Here is a 15,683-nt window from a genome sequence, read left to right on the forward strand (position 1 = left end):
CAGCTAATTTCCCCTTTCGGAACAACTCCACTTTGTTCAAAGCATCGTTTTGACTTTTGTTAGAGGTGTGGCTACTAGTTGTCTGCTAGGCCTCACTTAAAAGATACACCTTATTATGGCACAAAAATTCGGCATTGAAATTGTTCTGATCAAACTGAGGAAACCTCTGGTGCTAAAAACTAGAATTTCCTTTGATGGCCACTTTGTTTTGTCTAAAGAATTTGGAGGGAATTTCAACACCCAAAACTAATTTATTGGTAACAAATATAATGTTTAATGGATGAAAAACATTGTGTAACTCAGTCGTTTTACTTTCCATCCTTTCGTAATTATTTTGTTTCTATTTTGCCTCCCTTTGTAGTCTTTTAAAAATATTTTACATCTCTTTGTAGTAATTTTCTGCCACTGTAACACATAGACTTCATTAATCCCACATTGTTACAGCAGCACAAGAGCCAGCGAGAAAAATGAATTGGAGCTGTATTAGAAAATTTAAAAATAATTAAAAACAATAGATATATACATGCTATGAAGCACATACTACATAGTACATATGTAGTTCCTCATCCTTTTATGGTTCTAACGTGCGTCTTTGTTTCTGCTTCCCGTCCTGTTATAGTCAGTTTTTATTTGCATGTGCTCATTTTGTGTCCCTTTATTAGTCTATTGTAGATTTCTTGGAGAGCTTTGTGGCCACGTTTGTGATCATTTCGATAGTTTTGCATCTGCGTACATTCATTTTGTATTCTTTCATTGGCGGTAAATTTGTTTACCCTAGACGTCATTCAGAATTCTTTTGTTGTCATATTGCTTGTTCCTGCTGTTGCTTTTGATTCCTATTTAGGTATTTGGAATTATTTTGCGTAATTTTGTTGTAATCATGAGTTGTTTTACATCTATATGTAATTATTTTACAGCTGTTTTGTTTACCTTAGTTTGTGTTGTCCATCCTGTTGTTATGTTTTGTTCACTTGTGCTCATTTTGCTTCCCTTTGTAGTCTTTTGTAGATCACTTGATGTTGTTTTGAATCTCTGTGTTTATTTTGCATGTCTCTGTGGCAATTTTTAGTTCTTTTGTAGTTATTTTGGCTGTTTTATTGTATGCCTTTGTTATTGTTTTCCGTCCTTTTGTAGTTGTTTCGTGCCTGCTACTACTCATTTTGCTTCCTTTTTTGGCTTTCTTGAAGATGTTCTGAATTAGATTTTGGTATTTCTACCACTTTGCAATTGTTTTGCATCCCTTCATAGTACTCTTGCCTTTTTCTGTGCTTTATTTACATCTGTTTGAATTAATTTTTAAATCTTTTTGTTGTCATTTTGCATCAACTCACAATCATTTTAAGTTGTGATTGTTTTGAACCCATGTGTAGTTATTTTGGATTGCTTTTTGATCTTTCAGCAGTTATTTTTTGTTATTTTGTGTTTCATGTCAAGAAGAGAAGTTAAGTTTTGGCCTCTTGAACACTTGGATTTTGTGTTTTTGCTCTTTATATCTGCTCAGTAGAACAGCCATGTTGCTTGCCTGTGATGGCTCTGTGAGTATATAATGAGGCGCTGCCCTTGGCTAAATATAACATGCTAACATTTACACATGAAACTGTATATGGAAATGAAACAGATGCGTCGGTGTGAGGACTTTATTTAAAAGCAGTCCATTTACCGAACTTAATTAAAAGTTAACACTGAAACAGTGAGTGGAGTGAAACTTTAAACATTCAGGCTTCTCAGAGGATGAACCTTTATGACTTCACACCCACTAAAAACCAAATAAGAAAAAAAGCCCTTTGATGTTTTCATGTGTAAGAAGCAGTGCCACCTCCAGGGGGCACCAGCGGGGTTCTAGCCTGGTCTATTTTGTCTTTATCGTCCATGTGTGCGTGTAAGTGTGTGTGAACAAGGTTAGGGAGTGCTGGCCACCGGGTGCAGCTCCTGCGTCAACAAATGACTCTAAAGCTATTCTCAGCACCGTGTCCTCATTAAAACATTCCCCAAAGTGCCCCTCCGTTAAAACGCCCTTGGCTTCGTGTTTAGGTGTCTAATTAGGGTCCTTGCCTCAGCCGTGGTCCTGGCTTGTGTGTCAGTTTAATGAGGCAATTAGGGATATTAGAGATATTGTATCTGGACCAGAGATTTGAGGGGAACTGGGAAGTGTAGTGCAGGCTGTGGGGGCAGTGGGAGGACAGAGGTGTAGAGTTGCAGGCGTGTTGGTGCAAGCTCCAGCAATGACCCACTGGAAAAAGAAGAAAAAGTTAATTAAAGAAAAGTTTAAGAGGGAAACACTGGTTCATGGAGCTTCTGTGGATAATTATGTGCAAAGTACAGTCGCTATTGCAAATCTCAGTCTTTAAATGGTTCACAGGGACTTCTGATTTGACCTTTTTCCTTTTAAGTGCTTCATAACAGTATGTAATGAACAGGCTATAACAAAGAGCTTCTGCCATCTTAAACGGGAGCTCTTGTGTTCATTTCTAGATACATATTTTTATTCATGGACTCTATTTCAGTAGCTTTGCATAACTCACTGTTCAAATTAATCCTTCACAGGTCAAATGCATCCTCCCATTTAAGCCAACTTGCTTCTGAATGGCTTCAGAAGTGGGTGGGGCTTATTAGGAACATCCCCCTCTTGCTGACATCATATGGTCCCAGGGATTTAAAATGACATAAACTGACTGTTTAGAGCAGTATGCTGAACCTCTATCTGACAGGGATCACATGTACATGCACTGGCCTCATTTTTTAAAACTTTAAAATCATTTAATATACTATTTTAATAAGCTAATAATCTTCACGAATGTCTGATATTCATATTTTTTGATATTCATGTTTTTTCATGTATATCTATACTGTGAATAGCTGCATATATTCAAGCTACATTAGCCATTTTTCTGGCCACTAGGTGGTAAGGAAACATTCACGAGGGGCTTAAACATGGATCAGATTAAACTGTATTAGGATCATTCTATCTCAAATCCACCAATCTTTACATTTCCTGTTGTAAAAAAAAGAAATTTTAGTTTCATATATCAAATATACTTCTCAGTATATGTTTTCTTTGATAAATGGTCTGTTAGTCAATTTTCCTTTTTTCGCACATTGACATTTGCGGCAATGTTTGAACATTGAAACTGTTACCAGAGTTTTAAGTCATCATCAAGAAATAAAGAGAACCTGTTCCCATGTTACATGTTTGTAACTGTTAAAAATAATGCTTCTGGTCTCTGTGATCCTTTTACCGCTCACTACAAATGGTCACTAGATTTAGTTGAGGGTTGGAGGTAATGGAGCGTGATGCAATGTGGCAATGTAAAATCCTTAGTTGTGCGGCAAGCAGCAATCATCTCTTGTCCAAATGTGGTCACATCTGGCTGACAATAAACCCCGAAATGAGAATGCTGAGGTTTCAATATGTTTCAACCGAGGCTGCTCCTGTCTTTTATACTTTGTGACCAGTTTATGCTCTCCTTTTTGACCTGTTTTATTTTTCCATTGTTCTTTAATGACATCTGTGTTGATGAGGGTGATGAAATTGAGCCAAGCCATAAATGAGCCAAAAAGTCCAAAACACTGAGCTAAAGACACTAAAGGGCTCAGAAAAACTGTAAAACATGGGTTATTGTAGGTTTAAATAACTGTATTTTATAAAGAAACAGACTTCAAACAGATGGGAAGATGTCCTCCTGCAGGTCATCTGCACACTTTGACCTGTGAGTTTGCTGGAGGTGAAACAGGGCACAGGTCTGTGTAAGTGGAGGAGGTACGTTACCTCTAAGTTTGCCTCCATGTGTGCAGGTTTCTGAGTCACTGTGAGAGCCGAGTGCCGTGCTGCAAATTGCATCTGTTCCTAATTACAGAGTGCTAATGAAAGCCTGTACTCCTGGTGGGCCTACTGAGGACCGGCTTGGCACATCGCCTCCGCCCCTCCAAGGAGGCAAGCGACTGACGGCACATGCAGTCGTAAACAAAGCGAAGAACATACAGTGGGTGCCGAAGACTGATGAAGACGCAAATGTGATGGGCTGATTGTTGAAGGACAGATGCCGTCCTCCTCTGGTTGTCGCTGTGTAGCTCGTCTTCGTCATCTCCGCCAGATCTCTATAATAAGTCCAGATTAGATTAGTGTTCTGACTGCAGCTGACAGCAGCCATAACTCAAGCTGCTAAACTAGTTTAAAGCTTTTCAAACCTATTCATCAACGTTAGAGACGACGTTGACAACTTTTGGTTTGATTGAAAACAGAATGATGTGAAACAGGAAACCCTGTTTTGTGGTTGTTTTGTCATCTTTCTTTGGGCTTTTTCTCTTATTATGTGGGTTTTGTCTTGTCTTTTCTTTTACTTTTATTCTTGTTTTGCATCTTTTATCATTTTCTTTGTGCATATTTTTGTGTTCTGTGCATTTTTGAAGGTATTTTGTGCTTGTTTGTTCTCAATTTTTCATCCTTTTGTGCTTTATTTTTAAATTTCTTTGTTTTGTGGTTTGTTTTGGGGACGTTTTCTTTTGCTTTCCATCACATGTAACACATTTTTGTGTCACTTGTGCTCTTTTTGCTTTATTTCATGAAATGTTATAACTTTTGAAGTTCTTTGGATTATAAGTATTTTCGTGGTTATTTTGAGACTCTTTGTAGTCATTTTGTGCCCCTTTGTGGTTACTCTGTTTTCACACAGAACGATCCCTATGAACACCATCTACTCCAATCAGAGATGTCATCAGATGATGATGATGGCACTTCCAGCTGATTTCAAACTGAATTTGGAACATTACCTGCTCCCAACCAGGAGATGCCCCAGCATAAGTTACCATGGTGGTTTAGCCAGGTATGAAAAGGATGACTTTTGTGACTGAAAACTCGGGTTTTAAGCTTGACATACATCAGTAAGTCTGAGTTTAATCTGGGTTTGCAGTACAGCTGTCTGGTGTAATTCTGCTTCCTTTTGAAGTCTGTTAAAGATTTTTTGTTGATTCTCTTTAAGGTAATGCTGTGTCCCTTTATTATTGCCTCTTGTCCTGTTGAAGTTGTATTGTGCTTGTTTGTTTTGTTGTTGTTATGTTTTGTTTTTTTTAAGCTTAAAGCTTTTATTTAAGCTTTAAGCTTATTTAATTTCTTCCAATCGTAGTCTTTTGTAGATTGCTTTGCATTTGTTTTGCATCCCTTCAGAATCATTTTGCATCTCTTTGTAGTCATTTTGAGTCTTTTTGTTGTCAATGTGATCATTTTGTATATATCTGATATCTCCCTGTGGTTGTTTTGCATCTCTTTGAGGTCAGTTTGGGGACTTTTTGAATGATTTTAATCTTTATTTTGTCCTTTTGCATCCCTTGGCAATAATTTTGAATCCAGTTATGGTTGTTTTGCATCCATATGTAGTTATTTTGAATTACATTGTGGATGTTTATCGCCCCTTTGTGTTTTAACAGTTACTTCTGTGAGACACTCTGGCCTCATGACCTCTTGGACCGCGATGTTTTTGCTCCTTATTCCTGTTCAGTAGACCATCCATGCTGTCCATGACGACTCTATGTAATGAAGCACTTCTCTCAGCTAAATCTAACCTGTTCGTATTTGCACATAACACTACATAAGGTGTTAGGACTTTCTTCAGAGGAAGGTAGGGTGATATATTGTCTCCTCCCAAGAAGAGAAGTCATCACTCATTCCTGTCACTTCTAATTATTTCTGGTTTACTTTACATTTTTAGTAAGGCTTCTTTCTCTTTTCAAGTGTTTCTTTAAGTTCGAGATCTGCCTGAAGGTCACATTTTAAAGAGTACCTATACGACGTGGCTGCAGCAGATGGTACAGCAGTATATTTTTCTATGTTATCAGGCTCTTGATCGTAATCTGCATATGGTGTTTAGCTATCAATATCTCCTTTACACAAGGTCACCTGAGCCCGCTGCCTCACTCCAAGCTTTATGTGTTTGGGTTTAAGTCAGAAGAAGCCATGCGCACACATTATACTTAAGTGTAATGTTTGAACTTGCTTCTCTTTCCTTTTTTTGTCCAGGGGAAGCCTCTATTTATCCTCATTTCCTTCCTTTTTATTATGAGAAGTATCTGGAAGGTTTGCTCTGGGAGGTTGGGTGTAAAACTCAAGCAGGGACCCTCAATGTTACTAATTCATTTACAGATTTAATTAGATGGATGGAGCCCTTGCCGTTATTAAAACAGGGAGGGAGAGGATGTTGCCAGCACTACAGGACTTTTTAATTACAACTCCACATCCCTGCTTGCTGACGTCTGGGGAACCAGTTAATTAAAATCCTCATTATTTTACTTTTAATTAGTTCCCCCCTCTTTTGTTTCCTTGCACCATATGGCAATGTTCTGTGGTCAAATCAACTTAATTGAGCTAATTAAGTTGATCAGTTTAATTATTCAAAGTACTCTGATTGGATGGAATTACTGTCCCATCCCCCCTCCCTCTGTCACCTACCAAAACATGTCTGCTTCAGACTCAAATTCACATCATATCCATTTCATATCATACCAACTGTTAGAGCTGTGGCTGTAAATTTATCATCATGATTCAAGTGCAGGATGTCTTCATGTCTTTAAAAACTCACAAGTTCATGGACTCACGGTATCCTGAACACCAAATATCCATATCAAGTAATCCAAACCATGTGCAACGTATTAATGACTAACCTCACGATGTGGTTGGATTATCTTAGAGGTCTGCCTCTGCCCATAGAGGACCCTCAGCATCAACTTTTCCTGAGAACATTTTAACCCTCATTTTAAGTCCCTATGTAGTTTGCATCCAATTCTACTTGTGATGTGTCTCCTGATTTTTGCTTTCCCTTCCTTTGTGCTTAGTTTGTGTTTTTTGTGGGTGTTTTGCATCCCTTCACAGTCAGTATCTTTTGTTTCCAGCACATCTCTTTGATTTTGTGGTTACATTATGTCTCTCTTTCCTGCTCTAGTTAGTTAGTTAGTTGTATGTCTGTGAAGGTTCTCAGTCATCCAGGTCATCGTAGTCAAAGGAGCTTGCAAAGAAAAGCGTCTGGACTTCTTTAAGTTGCTTGAAGACGTTTTACCTCTCATCCGAGAAGCTTCTTCATTTCTAAGGTCAAATGGTGGAGAGTCCCAGATTTAAACCTAGTGGGAGTGTCCCCCCACAGAGGGACAAAAGGACCCCCTGATGATCCTCTAATCGCCTGAGCCAAGGTGTGAAAATGGGTGTGGGTCCCAATCAGCCAGGGTTTCGGGTGAGCTCACTGTGAAACCTGGCCCCACCTTATCATGCGAATTCCTGAGGTCAGATGGCCCAGGATGTGAGTGGGCGTTAAGGCGTCTGGGAAGGGATCTCAAAACTGGATCATAGATGGCAGACAGTTGGTGTCGTAAACCACCGCCTCTGTTCAAAGATGGTCGCTCACAGTGGACATAGATGGCTTCTTTCACTCCTCTTTCAAACCATCTGTCCTCTCTGTCCAAAATGTGAACATTGGCATCCTCGAAAGAGTGTCCTTTATCCTTAAGATGCAGATGGACAGCTGAGTCTTGTCCTGTGGAGGTGGCTCTTCTATGTTGTGCCATGCGCTTGTGAAGTGGCTGTTTGGTCTCTCCGATGTAGAGCTCTGGGCATTCCTCGCTGCACTGTACAGCGTACACCACATTGTTAAGTCTGTGTTTTGGCGTTTTGTCTTTCGGGTGAACCAGTTTTTGTCTGAGCGTGTTGCTAAGTCTGAAATGCACCGGGATGTCATGCTTGGAGAAAACCCTCCTGAGTTTCTCTGATACACCGGCTACATAGGGGATGACAATGTTGTTGCGTCTGTCCTTCTTATCCTCCCTCGCTGGTGTCTGATCTTCTTTTCTGTGCCTCTTTGCTGACTTTAAAAATGCCCATTTAGGATAGCCGCACGTTTTGAGTGCTTCCTTTACATGTGTGTGTTCCTTCTTTTTCCCTTCAGGCTTAGAGGGAACATGTTCTGCCCGGTGGTGTAGGGTCCTAATTACTCCAAGTTTGTGTTCCAGAGGGTGGTGGGAGTCAAACAGGAGGTACTGGTCCGTGTGTGTGGGCTTCCGGTAAACTTCGATGTTGAGGTTGCCATTCTCTTCAATGTGCACAGCGCAGTCCAGGAAAGGCAAAACAGTTATCCTTTGTGTCTTCCCTGGTGAACTTGATGTTTTCATCCACGGCGTTGATGTGCGCAGTGAAGGATTCCACTTCTTGTGTCTTGATTTTGACCCAGGTGTCGTCTACATATCTGTACCCGTGGCTGGGTACTCTTCCTTTGAAAGAGCCAAGAGCCTTCCTTTCCACTTCCTCCATGTAAAGGTTGGCTACAATAGGTGACACGGGGGAGCCCATGGCACAGCCATGTTTTTGTCTGTAGAAGCCTTCGTTGTATTTGAAATATGTTGTGGTGAGGCAGAGGTCTAACAGTGTGCAAATCTGATTGGGTGTGAAGTTGGTCCTGTCTTCCAATGAGCTGTCTTCTTGTAGTCGTTTTCTGACAGTCTCCACGGCCTCCGTGGTGGGTATGCAAGTGAAGAGAGAGACTACATCAAAGGACACTATGGTTTCATCTGGATCCAGGGTAAGTTTCTGGACCTTGTCAGTGAAGTCGGTGGAGTTTTTAATGCGGTGTGGGGTGCTCCCCACAAGAGGTGCAAGGATGGTAGCAAGGTGCTTTGCAATGTTTTAAGTGGCTGAGTTTATGCTACTGACTATGGGACTGAGTGGGACAGCTTCCTTGTGGATTTTAGGAAGTCCGTAAATGCAGAGTATGGCATCCCCTGGATAAAGGCGGTGATAAGTAAGGCGGTCAATGATTTTGTCCTTTTCGTTAGTTAGTTAGTTAGTATTTGTGTGTGCTCATTTTGCATCCCTTTATAGTGTTTTTTTATAACTCTGTTGAAGATGTTTTGCACCCCTTAGTGGTCATTTATCGTCTTCTGTAGCCAACATATCTTTTTGCGGTTGTTTTGCATCCTTTCATAATTGTTTTAGCATCACTTTGTTCGCCATTACACATTAAAGTACTTTCAAAAAAACATTGACAAAAGCTGTAAAAAGAGGAGCACCCACACTATTTTAGATACAACTCCAACATTTTGGCATCAACTGACACTCCTTGTTCTGCTTTGCATCCTCAATGAACTCCAGGTAGCAGGGATTGAACCATTCATCCTCGGTAGAGAAACACGAGACAGGAAGGTGTGGATTTCATGTTTTTACCATCAGTGATACCTCAGTGTTTAGTTGCTTTCAGATTTTATGTTAAGTTTTGTTTTTGGTTGTTTCAAATACATTAAAAGTCTACAAAAGAGGGATAGACTTTAATCTGACCACACACCCTAGGTGAGTCGCTGTTGACCTGGTGGATGCTAAGAGCTTAAGCAGTGTTGAACTTCATGGTGATCCGTTCAGTTTCCCTGAGACATTTCTGACTGACTAACCAGCAAATCCACAGTGTCACTCTGCTTTAGTGGCAAAGATACAATTAGCTTGAGTGGCTGTGACATCAGTGGAGACCTACTGCTGAGTCCATGTTTGGTGTACTCATCACATGGCTCTAAAGTCTGTGTACAATGTGTGGAAACCTCCTGAGGGAGGCACTTTTCACTGATGCAGGAAGTTCCGCATATGGCACCAAAACACTGATGCTCTTCACTTCTTTTACAGTCTGTCAGCACTCACCTGATTTAGTTTAGAGCAGGTGTTCATGCTCTAATTGAATGTTCAAACATCTGATTATCTTCATTTCCTTATTTATTAACCATCATTGCTTGCTTGTTGGTGCTTGAATGGACTCTCAGCGGATGATTCAGACAGCTCAACGGTTTGTGAGTTAACTTCTGGAGCTCACTGTGAGATTATTGTCAACACTGTTTATTGTTTATTCATCAGCCAGATTTACCAAAAACTGCCAAACTCTGTGAAAAGGTGAGCAAAGAAGGAACCTTTAAATCCATTATCTTTAAATCTTCAAAATGGGACACTGACCTTAGCAAGACGAAGTGCCATTTAAGTTTGGAGCTGCAGTCTTCTGGTTGTAATTATAGGACCTTGTCAAAGACACTCGTGTCTTTGAACCTTTTCTTCCTTGTGCCACTGACTTTAATGCATTCCAGACTTTGACATGAGCCCTCATTTTGACATAATCATTGTTCACATTATCTCCCATTACTGATCGGGTCTTAAATGCAGTCTGTGAGAAGAGTCCAAGAATAAAAACAGGAGAGGTGGATGCAGAGCAGGTTCCTTTTAATTCCTCCAAATCCCACTCTCCAGCATGCTTCTAGTGTTATTCAGCAGCACATTTTTCTTACTGGGGCTAATCTGGGTGGTGGGCAGAAGTAGGCGTAGTGCTGATTACTGCGGTGCCTCACTGGTAATCCTGTATCTGTGGACAAAGATCCCATTGTTTCTCCATTTCCCCCAAGAAATCTGCCCAGGAGATACATGAAACATGGCCATATGTTGAGAATAGAAACATTTAACTTTAAAATAAAGTTAAAATGTAAACTAAAACACGGCCTGATCAAATCTAATTCTGCTTGGTGCAAAGAAATCACCAAAACTTTGTGTTTTGTTTAATCAACAACAAAAAAAAAAAAATTCTGCCAAAGCCTTTGGTGATTTGTGCCCATAATATGATGAAGTGTCTGTTCCCTAAAGTGTAACAGAAGCATAAGGAGAGGAGGATTAAAGAAACATAAAATCGCTTCACAGTACTGGAACATGCTTCGTTCTTCGTGTGTGGTGTAATACGAGGACAAATGTAAGTCATACCCTCTGAAAACTTTCATTCTCCTCGTCTCACATCTTTGCAGTGCTGCTAATTGGTTCTTGAATTCGTCTGGCTAATTAGTGAGATGCAGATGAGGCTTGATTGGCTCGAGGCCGGCATGGAACTCGCACTATGGAGGGAGGTTGGGAGACCCCCCTCTTTCCTTATCAAGATATGGAGATAATTGCAATTAAACTCATTTGCATGCATTAATGAATTTGTCTTATGCTTTTCAAGATCACAGACGTGGAGTAAATAATTGATTTCCTATCAGCACGGACAGGCTGAGCACGTCAGGCTGCCTTCATCACAACCGTGTGAAGTCACCAAACTGAAAGCTGCCCGTGCTGTTACACGACTCTCCTCCTAGGCTTTATATTCACTCACACAGAGTTTATTCATATTCACTATAAACACAGAAATATGAAAAGGAGACATATCAAAAGGCTGGATTAACATAAATACATGAAATCTGTGTCCAGTCCTGTGGTGTAACAAACCTATCGTATAGCTCAGTGAGCCACTTCAAGATGAAATATTAGAGAAACTTGTTGAATAATTTCATAAGTTGTAGGATGAATTTCCACAGCAGGAACTTTTTCTGTGGAAAAGAAACTGTTTGAAGGACTCAAGGTCTCAATAAAGTGATGGTAGCTGTTTGAAGGAGAACTGAAGTCAAAATTAGGACCTACTCATCTGGCACTGTAATCTAAACATTTTTATATCTTCTTCTATCATAAACAGTCTTGGTCTCTGCCAGTTCTTCTCTTTTAATATTGTTAACACTTAAGGTTTTCATTATTAGGGGTGTGGCCTCTTTGACTGACAGGTGGATGGTGCTGTTGCCTTTCCACAGCACCTGTTGTCACTTTGATTTCCACCAAAGGTGACACTGATCTTCTGGATGATGGATATCATTGAAATTTAACTGACTTTGTATTGTACCCATGATGATGATAATTATTATTAATTTTAGCAGTGTAGAATAACAACATGCCAAACTTTACTCCAACCAAGAGAGAGATTAAAGAAAATCACCCTAGAGACTTTGAAGTTATCACAGCATACATGTTTACTCACACACTGAAATACTCGATCTTTTTTTATTGGCAATAAAACTAATACTGGACTGTAAAATAAAACTGGAATATTGTCAGATTGACCCTTTAAATGATGAACGAAGCCACCACAACACAGTGAAGTCCTTCTGAGAAGCTTCAATCTGCAGACTTCTTTGTCGCCATCTTGGTGTTCTGAAACCAGCCCTTGAACATATCCTGGTTCATCACGGATTATTGAAACTAACAACTGAGACCATGGACACATCAGTGTTCACTGAGTCATAGATCAAGAGAGGAGGAGGGTCATTTTTGCACAGCCTTCAAGGGAGTTGCTCCCTGCTGGCCACTGAAAGATTCAAGATTCAAAAGATTCAAAGTGTTTATTGTCATGTGTCACAAGAGAAAAGGCATTTCTTTGTGCAATGAAATTCTTTCTTTGCTGTCCACCCACAGATGCCGATTAATATATACAATAGAAATGGAACATATAAATACAAATAGCACAAATAAATAGCTGAAGACAGAAAAGGAGACAAAATATGGAGATTTGAAACAGATGTGTGCAAAAGAGCTATAGCTTAATATGCTGGCTTAATGTGTAAGATGACCTGATGTGCAAAAAAAAAAATTATTATTACTGTTCAAAATGGGTCAACTGTTCAAGAGTCTGATGGGGATGAAGGAGTTAGTGAGTCTGGATGTTCTGGATTTCACACTTCTGAGCCTTCGTCTTGAGGCAGAAGTGTGAACAGTCCGTGTTGGGTGTGTGGGGGGTCTTTGAGGATAGAGGCAGCTCTCCTCTGGACTCTGCGATGGTAGATGCTCTGCAGAGAGGGCAGCGGAGTTCTGATGATCTTCTCCGCGGTTGTTATCACTCTCAGCAGGTGTTTGTGGTCCATAGCAGTAGTGCTGCTGTACCATGCAGTGATGCAGCTGGTCAGTGTGCTCTCCACAATGCAGCTGTAGAACCTGCCGAGGATCTTGGCTGACATACCAAATTTCCTCAACCTCCTCAGGAAATACAGCCGCTGCTGGGCCTTCTTGACCAGCTGTGTGGTGTTCAGTGACCAGGTGAGGTCCTCCGTGATGTAGATGCCCAGGTACCTAAAGCTGCTCAGCCTCTCCACTTCGAACCCCTGGATGGACAGCGGTGGGTGAGGCCTCCTCCTCTTCTTCCTCGTGTCCACTATCATCTCCTTTGTGTTGTCAGTGTTGAGGATGAGGTTGTTGTCCTCACACCATGACACCAGACCGGCCACCTCTCTCCTATAAGCCACTTCGTCCCCTCCAGTGATGCGACCAATCACTGCAGTGTCGTCCGCGAACTTCAAAATTATGTTGTCTTTGTTGGAGGCGACACAGTTGTGGGTGTACAGGGTGTAGAGCATAGGTGTCAAACTCTGGCCCGCGAAGCCATACCAAATTACTATTAGAGCTGGCCTACTGGTATTATACAGCTAATATATATATTGTTTAGTATTAAGCTTTGCTTGTTCCATATTCAGTTTTTCAGCAAAACATGTTTGAGTCCATAAGAAAAGATTCATTCTTATATCTAGAGGAATAAATATATTTCAATAAATATTAACGTTAGCCCGCGACTTTGTTCCAGTTTTGAATTTTGGCCCACTGTGTATTTGAGTTTGACACCCATGGTGTAGAGGATGGGGCTGAGGACGCAACCTTATGGGACGCTAGTGTTTGTAATAATGATGGCTGAAGTCCTGTTGCTGATCTTGACGGACTGGGGCCTGCCAGTCAAAAAGTCCTGTAGCCAGTCACATAGGGTGGGGTGCAGGCCGAGTGTTGCCAGCTTGTGATTGAGTTTGTGTGGGATGAAGTATTGAGAACGGGGGTGTAACCAACAAAAAGTACCCTGATGTATGAGTCTTTATTTTCTAGAAAAGAATGCATGTTTAAGGAAACTGACATCTTTGATATACAGCATATCTTTGTATCAAAATAATTCACTTTTCCAGTAGTCACTGTCACACAATCAAAGCTGAATCAATAAATGATTTGACTAACATGAATTTTTATAATAAATACCATCCATTCATCCATCCGCTCTCTCCATGTCTTCTAGGAGGACACTAAGGTGTTTCCAGGCCAGCTGAGAGATGTAATCTCCTTATTGTCTTCTGGGTCTGCCCTGGAGAATTCTCCCAGCTGGAAGTCCCTGAAACACTTCACCTGGTCCTGGTTTCAATGTGGAGCTGTAGGGGCTCTATTCTAAACCCCTCCTGAATGACCGACCTCCCAGGCCTCATTTTGGTTGCTTTTATTGTGATGTCATTCTTCTGGTAATGACACAAAGCTCATGTTCATGTTGGCAGCGGGAATGTAATGAAACAGATTCCCTTTTACACTCTTCACCACTGAAATCATGCCCCCATGTCACACCAATCCTTCTGTCAGTCTCCCGTTCAGACCCTGAGATACTTGAAGTCCTTAACTTTAACCTGGAGTGGGCACTCCACTTTTCTGACTCAGACTTGAAAGTGCTGGTTCCCATCTGCGAACTTAATGAACTGCTTTCTTTCCTCTTGTCTCTATATACACAATACTGGGAGCACACGTTACTGTACTAGAACAACTTTGCATTACTCTGTTTTAGCTCCCTCCCCCCTCTCCTTTAAAGCCAACTTTCTTCTTATTGGCTACCCCTCGTAAATAAAAGTGGGTGGGACTTCTTTTTGCCTTGTTAAAAAGATCCCCTCCCTATTACTTGCAAATGTTAATGCTTCGTATTGTTTAAACAGGTGTCTTATAAACATGTTTATCCTCCATATATAGTAGGCTGTAAACATGTTTATTCCTAGCTAAAGCTAAACATTTTAACATCATAGTCTATGGGGACCGAGTCACTTTTGAACCTCAAGTAGCCATTTGAAGAACTGCAGCTTTATCTTCAGTCCGAAAGGTTGGAGTCTGGATAAAATATGAAGATACCACTAAATCTTAAATTCAGTTTTGACATAAGAAAAAGAGGCTTCTCTTATTAGAAACTTTTATTTCGCCTCTACGACCTCTTTTTTTTTGAGCCTCTGTCCAAAATAAGCTTTTTCACCTCCACATAAAGCCAGCCTCCCTTGTAATTGAAAGTGGGTGGGACTTGTGTGTTCCTCTCACTGACATCATTAAGATCCAAGAGGAGAAAAAAATCGAATAAACTGTGTGTTTATTAAATTAAAGCCTGAGCTTTTGGCTCAAGTGGATTATTTGTTCACACACTGACCTTGAAACATTAGCCATCTTTATTGGGAACATACATAACTGAAAAAGGATCTATATGAGAGAAAAAAAACACAATCGCACAGGCTGCATTTTGTATTTTTTGTGATAAGAAGCTACAGCCTGACTAGCTTAAACAGGACTGAGGTTGAATTGGGAGAAACTGGTGAGACTCCGGGCTTACAGCAGAGTCATGAGTGAAAAACCAGAGGAATGCACTCGCCCTCCATCATTATGAAAGAGCTCTCTGAATCACCACCATTAAAAGCCTCATTGTTGCTGTGAATGTGAAGCTAATTGGACTAACCCTGTGAGAGGGAGCTGCCGACTTCTCCGGGCCCCGTTAATTTGAGGAGTCGCAGCTGGCTACTCATGTGTGCCTCTGCCCGTTCTATGTGCCTCACTTCCAGCCTTTAATTTAGCTCCACAGAAAGCTGCATAAAACAATACAGGGGGAAAAAAAGGGGGACGAGAGATCCCAAAATTAGTGTGGAAGAGATGATCTTGTAGTTTCCATGCCAAAAAGATTTAAAAAGGCTAATTTAAAGGCACTTTTCATGCCAGAAAGCAATCAGAGCCGAGAGCCTGGAAGGATCAGAAAGCATGTAAAAAAAAGTTTTAATTTGAAGGGACACAGAAA

At 40.7% G+C, this 15,683-nt stretch overlaps 1 pseudogene; it reads right to left on the minus strand.

Annotated features, from left to right (window-relative positions):
• Positions 1–12,460: 12,460 nt before the first annotated feature.
• On the minus strand, positions 12,461–13,197 carry LOC148102060 (uncharacterized; annotated as a pseudogene).
• Positions 13,198–15,683: the final 2,486 nt, after the last annotated feature.

This window comes from Neolamprologus brichardi, chromosome 7, assembly GCF_056152115.1.
Source record: "Neolamprologus brichardi isolate AB-2024 chromosome 7, ASM5615211v1, whole genome shotgun sequence".
Lineage (NCBI taxonomy): Eukaryota > Metazoa > Chordata > Actinopteri > Cichliformes > Cichlidae > Neolamprologus > Neolamprologus brichardi.